Source organism: Paramisgurnus dabryanus, unplaced genomic scaffold (assembly GCF_030506205.2).
Source record: "Paramisgurnus dabryanus unplaced genomic scaffold, PD_genome_1.1 h2tg000166l_1_34799__unordered_in_group3, whole genome shotgun sequence".
NCBI classification, from domain to species: domain Eukaryota; kingdom Metazoa; phylum Chordata; class Actinopteri; order Cypriniformes; family Cobitidae; genus Paramisgurnus; species Paramisgurnus dabryanus.
Genome location: NW_027394087.1, coordinates 22,501 through 30,000, shown reverse-complemented (window position 1 = coordinate 30,000; position 7,500 = coordinate 22,501).

The following is a 7,500-nucleotide window of genomic DNA, read 5'->3' as shown; positions in this document are numbered from 1 at the left end:
AATAAGAATCGTCACTACCTCAGTGCAGAGGGACTTTTTCGAGGCATTTGTGTCCGCTCGAGAGGCCTCTCGCTGGGCTCGAGAGGTCATGGGATCCGGTAGCCTATCACCTTGGAGAATCAGCGAGGTGCTCTTCCCTATATACCCGATGGCACCTGTTCGGGCCACCGTCCCCTGCTGGACGGGGCCCGGCTCTGTACCGCCCCAGACAGAGCGCCTTCGTCGGTCACGAAGGCAGGGTCGTGGACCCTGGAAGCGCACGAGCCACCCGACTCGGCTTCCATAGCGGCTGGCGGCCCTGGCCCGCCCGAGACGAAGCGCCTTCGTCGGTCAGACAGATAGGGTCGAGGACCCTGGAAGTGCGAGAGCCACCCGACTCGACTTCCACGGCGGCCCGGAGGCCGGGCCCGTCCCCGTCCGTGCCCGGGGACGGGGCACCTTCGTCGGTCAAACGCGTTGGGTCTTGGACCCTGGAAGTGCACGAGCCACCCAACTCGACTTCCATAGCGGTCGGCGGCCCCGTACCGCCCCAGACAGAGCACCTTCGTCGGTCACGAAGAGAGGGTCTTGGACCCTGGAAGTACACGAGCAACCCAACTCGACTTCCATAGCGGTCGGCGGCCCCGTACCGCCCCAGACAGAGCACCTTCGTCGGTCACGAAGAGAGGGTCTTGGACCCTGGAAGTTCACGAGCAACCCAACTCGACTTCCATAGCGGTCGGCGGCCCTGTCCCGCCCCAGACGATGCACCTTCGTCTGTCACACAGATAGGGTCTTGGACCCTGGAAGCCGTCCCCCTCGACTTCCGTAACGGTCGGCGGCCCTGTCCCGCCGCAGACGGGTCACCACTCCGTCTGTCTGTAGGGTCTTGGACCCTGGAAGCCGCCCCACTCGACTTCCATCGCGGTCGGCGGCCCTGGCCCGCCGCAGACGGGTCGCCACTCCGTCTGTCTGTAGGGTCTTGGACCCTGGAAGCCGCCCCACTCGACTTCCATCGCGGTCGGCGGCCCTGGCCCGCCGCAGACGGGTCGCCACTACCGTCCGTCTATAGGGTCTTGGACCCTGGAAGCCGCCACACTCGACTTCCATCGCGGTCGGCGGCCCTGTCCCGCCGCAGACGGTGTGCCACTCCGTCTGTCACACAGATACATAAGGGTGTCTCGGAACCCCGGACGCCGACCGAGACGAAACGCGTGGGGTCGGTGCGCCCGAGAGGGTAGGGTGCCCCGGGGCCGGCCGCTCGCCCGACCGGCTTCCGGGACTCCTTGACCGCTCGGGAGACCTATCCACGCGCCCGCCCGACCGGCGGCCGGGGGCCCTCGACCGCCACACGCGTACCGACGACCGGGGGGTTTCCGTTTTACGGCCGACGCCGAGATCCTTCGACGGTTCCAACAGGGGTTGTTACGCTTTTGTGTTCGCCCGTGTCTGAGCATATATGGTCGGGTCGAACCTTTGAGGCCGTAGCCTGGAGATCCAGGGCGGATCTTTTCTCACAACACGTGTGTCTTTGAGGCCGTAGCCTAGATCCAGAGACTTTAGGATCTTTTTAGCAGTTTTAAGGCCGTAGCCTTGATCCAGGGCGGATCTTTTGAGCAGTTTTAAGGCCGTAGCCTTGATCCAGGGCGGATCTTTTCACAGGTTTTAAGCCGAAGCGCCTTGATCCAGGGACTTTTGGATCTTTTTTTGCCGTTTTTAGGCCGTAGCCTTGATCCAGGGCGGATCGTTTTGCGGCCGTAGCCGAGTTCCATCACCCAAGGTAGCTTTAGTTTTTAGGCATTAGCCTTGATGATCCAGGGCGGATCGTTTTGCGGCCGTAGCCGAGTTCCATCACCCAAGGTAGCTTTAGTTTTTAGGCATTAGCCTTGATGATCCAGGGCGGATCGTTTTTTCCCATCTTTCGGGTATGAGCTCTTTAATTGTGAGCCTTCGGCCGACACTCGCCCGGGGCGCTGCCTCACATCAGACGCCCTTCGTCCGTTCCAACCGTTCCAGTTCTTTTAACGGTTTTTCGTTCATCGCACACCGACGCGCACAGACCTTTCTTGGGATCTGTCGCAGGGAGGGAGGACGCTGGAGGTCCACTTCGAGGCACCCATCCCTATATACCCGATGGCACCTGTTCAAACGACCGCCCCTTGAGAGAAGGGGCCCTTCCCGTGGCTCGTCCGGGAGGAGGCGCCCGCGTCGGAAGGCGCCGTAAGGTCGGAGACCCTGGAAGTGCACGAGTCACCCGCTTTTACCTCCAGGCCCTCTGTCGTACTTCTCGTGTCCGCTCACGAGACCTCTTTTCGGCTTTATGGAAGTGCACGAGTCACCCGCTTTTGCCTTTTCTGGAAGTGCACGAGTCACCCGCTTTTGCTTCCAGGCCCTCTGTCGTACTTCTCGTGTCCGCTCACGAGACCTCTCTTCGGCCTGGGGGTGCGCCACGTACACCCCCGCGTCCGCATTCGAGTCACCTCTTCGGGCTCATGAGGTAGGGTCGGTGACCCTGGAAGTCAGAGACTTCCAGGCCTTCTGTCGTACACCCTCGCGTCCGCTCACGAGACCTCTCTTCGGCCTGGGGGTGCGCCACGTACACCCTCCCGCGTCCGCTTTCGAGTCACCACTCTGGGCTACGGAGGTAGGGACGTGTGCCCTGGAGGAACCTGACTTCCAGGAGGGAGGGCCGCCCTGTCAGGCCCGCTTTCGAGTCACCCATCTGGGCTAAGGAGGTAGGGACGTGTGCCCTGGAGGAACCAGACTTCCAGGAGGGAGGGCCGCCCTGTCAGGCCCGCTTTCGAGTCACCCATCTGGGCTAAGGAGGTAGGGACGTGTGCCCTGGAGGAACCAGACTTCCAGGAGGGAGGGCCGCCCTGTCAGGCCCGATTTCGAGTCACCCATCTGGGCTAAGGAGGTAGGGACGTGTGCCCTGGAGGAACCAGACTTCCAGGAGGGAGGGCCGCCCTGTCAGGCCCGCTTTCGAGTCACCCATCTGGGCTAAGGAGGTAGGGACGTGTGCCCTGGAGGAACCAGACTTCCAGGAGGGAGGGCCGCCCTGTCAGGCCCGCTTTCGAGTCACCCATCTGGGCTAAGGAGGTAGGGACGTGTGCCCTGGAGGAACCAGACTTCCAGGAGGGAGGGCCGCCCTGTCAGGCCCGATTTCGAGTCACCCATCTGGGCTAAGGAGGTAGGGACGTGTGCCCTGGAGGAACCGGACTTCCAGGAGGGAGGGCCGCCCTGTCAGGCCCGATTTCGAGTCACCCATCTGGGCTAAGGAGGTAGGGACGTGTGCCCTGGAGGAACCGGACTTCCAGGAGGGAGGGCCGCCCTGTCAGGCCCGCCTCGGAGTCACCTCTCTGGGCTAAGGAGGTAGGGACGTGTGCCCTGGAGGAACCAGACTTCCAGGAGGGAGGGCCGCCCTGTCAGGCCCGCCTCGGAGTCACCCATCTGGGCTAAGGAGGTAGGGACGTGTGCCCTGGAGGAACCAGACTTCCAGGAGGGAGGGCCGCCCTGTCAGGCCCGCTTTCGAGTCACCCATCTGGGCTAAGGAGGTAGGGACGTGTGCCCTGGAGGAACCAGACTTCCAGGAGGGAGGGCCGCCCTGTCAGGCCCGATTTCGAGTCACCCATCTGGGCTAAGGAGGTAGGGACGTGTGCCCTGGAGGAACCAGACTTCCAGGAGGGAGGGCCGCCCTGTCAGGCCCGATTTCGAGTCACCCATCTGGGCTAAGGAGGTAGGGACGTGTGCCCTGGAGGAACCAGACTTCCAGGAGGGAGGGCCGCCCTGTCAGGCCCGCTTTCGAGTCACCCATCTGGGCTAAGGAGGTAGGGACGTGTGCCCTGGAGGAACCAGACTTCCAGGAGGGAGGGCCGCCCTGTCAGGCCCGCCTCGGAGTCACCTCTCTGGGCTAAGGAGGTAGGGACGCGTGCCCTGGAGGAACCAGACTTCCAGGAGGGAGGGCCGCCCTGTCAGGCCCGCCTCGGAGTCACCCATCTGGGCTAAGGAGGTAGGGACGTGTGCCCTGGAGGAACCAGACTTCCAGGAGGGAGGGCCGCCCTGTCAGGCCCGCTTTCGAGTCACCCATCTGGGCTAAGGAGGTAGGGACGTGTGCCCTGGAGGAACCAGACTTCCAGGAGGGAGGGCCGCCCTGTCAGGCCCGCCTCGGAGTCACCCATCTGGGCTACGGAGGCAGGGACGCGTGCCCTGGAGGAACCAGACTTCCAGGAGGGAGGGCCGCCCTGTCAGGCCCGCTTTCGAGTCACCCATCTGGGCTACGGAGGTAGGGACGTGTGCCCTGGAGGAACCAGACTTCCAGGAGGGAGGGCCGCCCTGTCAGGCCCGCTTTCGAGTCACCCATCTGGGCTACGGAGGTAGGGACGTGTGCCCTGGAGGAAACGGACTTCCAGGAGGGAGGGCCGCCCTGTCAGGCCCGCCTCGGAGTCACCTCTCTGGGCTAAGGAGGCAGGGACGTGTGCCCTGGAGGAACCAGACTTCCAGGAGGGAGGGCCGCCCTGTCAGGCCCGCTTTCGAGTCACCCGTCTGGGCTACGGAGGTAGGGACGTGTGCCCTGGAGGAACCGGACTTCCAGGAGGGAGGGCCGCCCTGTCAGGCCCGCCTCGGAGTCACCTCTCTGGGCTAAGGAGGCAGAGACGTGTGCCCTGGAGGAACCGGACTTCCAGGAGGGAGGGCCGCCCTGTCAGGCCCGCCTCGGAGTCACCTCTCTGGGCTAAGGAGGCAGGGACGTGTGCCCTGGAGGAACCGGACTTCCAGGAGGGAGGGCCGCCCTGTCAGGCCCGCCTCGGAGTCACCTCTCTGGGCTAAGGAGGCAGAGACGTGTGCCCTGGAGGAACCGGACTTCCAGGAGGGAGGGCCGCCCTGTCAGGCCCGCCTCGGAGTCACCTCTCTGGGCTAAGGAGGCAGGGACGTGTGCCCTGGAGGAACCAGACTTCCAGGAGGGAGGGCCGCCCTGTCAGGCCCGCTTTCGAGTCACCCATCTGGGCTACGGAGGTAGGGACGTGTGCCCTGGAGGAACCGGACTTCCAGGAGGGAGGGCCGCCCTGTCAGGCCCGCCTCGGAGTCACCTCTCTGGGCTAAGGAGGCAGGGACGTGTGCCCTGGAGGAACCGGACTTCCAGGAGGGAGGGCCGCCCTGTCAGGCCCGCCTCGGAGTCACCCATCTGGGCTACGGAGGTAGGGACGCGTGCCCTGGAGGAACCATACTTCCAGGAGGGAGGGCCGCCCTGTCAGGCCCGCCTCGGAGGCCTCCCCTCGGGCAGGGGAGGCAGGGTCGGGGACCCTGGAGGAACCGGACTTCCAGGAGGGAGGGCCGCCCTGTCAGGCCCGCCTCGGAGGCCTCCCCTCGGGCAGGGGAGGCAGGGTCGGGGACCCTGGAGGTGCCGGACCTCCAGGGGGACGGAGGCCGAACCCGTGGCCGGGGAGGGTGAGCCTTGCCGGGCTAGGCTCGCGCGGGTTCGAAGGCCTGGTTCGAGAGGACCCCTTCCCCTATATACCCGATGGCACCTGTTCACACTACTGCCCTTTCGAGAGGGGACCCCGACCGGTCCGCGGCCGGGACGGCGCACCTCGGTCGGCCTCGGCGAGTGGGTCGGGGTGCCTGGAGGTGCGCGAGCGGCCCGCCTGGAAGTGCGCGAGCCACCCGACTCTGGCGGCCGGCGCCCCCGGGCCCGTGCCCGCGGCCGACTCGTCTGACCCGGCATCGTCAAGGTCACCAATACCACGGAGCGTCTACGACGCCCCGTTTCCGAGATATCGGCCAATGAACTGCCGGGCGCCGTATCTCGGCCGGGGAAGGTCCTACGGACTCGGGGCCGGGCTCGTCGGAAAGGTCTCGCCCGGGGCTTTCCGACGAGACCGGCCGCGGGTCCGTGCGACCCCGGGGGCCCGAGATACTTCCGGTCGAAAATTCGAATTTCGTTACCGCGCTGCTCCGGCGCCCCGGGTCCGGGGCCTTCGCCCTTCGGGTGGGTGGCTCCTCCGCGGGGGGCCTTTCGAACGAGCCCACCCGCGCGTCGCTAGCCCTTTCCGGGGCCGAGATACGGCCTACCCCCGCGGGATTTTCCCACGGCCGTTTCTCGGGCGCCTCGGGTCCGGGGCCTTCGCCCTTCGGGTCGGTCGCTATGCCGGAGGGGAGCTTTCGAACGAGCCCTCCCTCGAGTCTCTGGCCCTTTCCCGGGCCGAGATACGGGCGGGTGGTCGCGGAATTTTCGCTCGTCCGGGGCTCCGGCGCCCCTAGCGTCCGCCTCGGAGGTCGCCCGGACGCGCGGCCGGTCTCGTTCGAAAGGTCCGTCCCGGGGCTTTCCGACGAGCCCGGCCTCGGGTCCGTGCGACCCCGCCCGCCGGAGATACGTCCGGTCGAAGCTCGCGGAAATTCCCGCGGCCGTATCTCGGGCGCCTCGGGTCCGGGGCCTTCGCCCTTTGGGTCGGTCGCTCCGCCGGAGGGGGCCTTTCGAACGAGCCTACCCGCGAGCCTCTAGCCCCTTCCCCGGCCGAGATACGGCGGTCTATGCCCGGATTTTCCCACGGCCGTTTCTCGGGCGCCTCGGGTCCGGGGCCTTCGCCCTTCGGGTCGGTCGCTATGCCGGAGGGGAGCTTTCGAACGAGCCTACCCGCGAGCCTCTAGCCCTTTCCCCGGCCGAGATACGGCGGTCCCTCCCCGGATTTTCCCACGGCCGCAGCACGGGCGCCTTTGCTCGGATCGACTCGCCCTTTGGGTCGGTTGCTCTACCGGAGCGGCCCTATCCAACGAGCCAACCCTCGTCTCTCTAACCCTTTCCCCGGCCGAGATACGGCGGTCCCTCCCCGGATTTTCCCACGGCCGCAGCACGGGCGCCTTTGCTCGGATCGACTCGCCCTTTGGGTCGGTTGCTCTACCGGAGCGGCCCTATCCAACGAGCCAACCCTCGTCTCTCTAACCCTAAGCCCGGCCGAGATACGGCGGTCCCTCCCCGGATTTTCCCACGGCCGCAGCACGGGCGCCTTTGCTCGGATCGACTCGCCCTTTGGGTCGGTTGCTCTACCGGAGCGGCCCTATCCAACGAGCCAACCCTCGTCTCTCTAACCCTAAGCCCGGCCGAGATACGGCGGTCCCTCCCCGGATTTTCCCACGGCCGCAGCACGGGCGCCTTTGCTCGGATCGACTCGCCCTTTGGGTCGGTTGCTCTACCGGAGCGGCCCTATCCAACGAGCCAACCCTCGTCTCTCTAACCCTAAGCCCGGCCGAGATACGGCGGTCCCTCCCCGGATTTTCCCACGGCCGCAGCACGGGCGCCTTTGCTCGGATCGACTCGCCCTTTGGGTCGGTTGCCCTACCGGAGCGGCCCTATCCAACGAGCCAACCCTCGTCTCTCTAACCCTAAGCCCGGCCGAGATACGGCGGTCCCTCCGCGGATTTTCCCACGGCCGCAGCACGGGCGCCTTTGCTCGGATCGACTCGCCCTTTGGGTCGGTTGCTCTACCGGAGCGGCCCTATCCAACGAGCCAACCCGCTTCTCTCTAACCC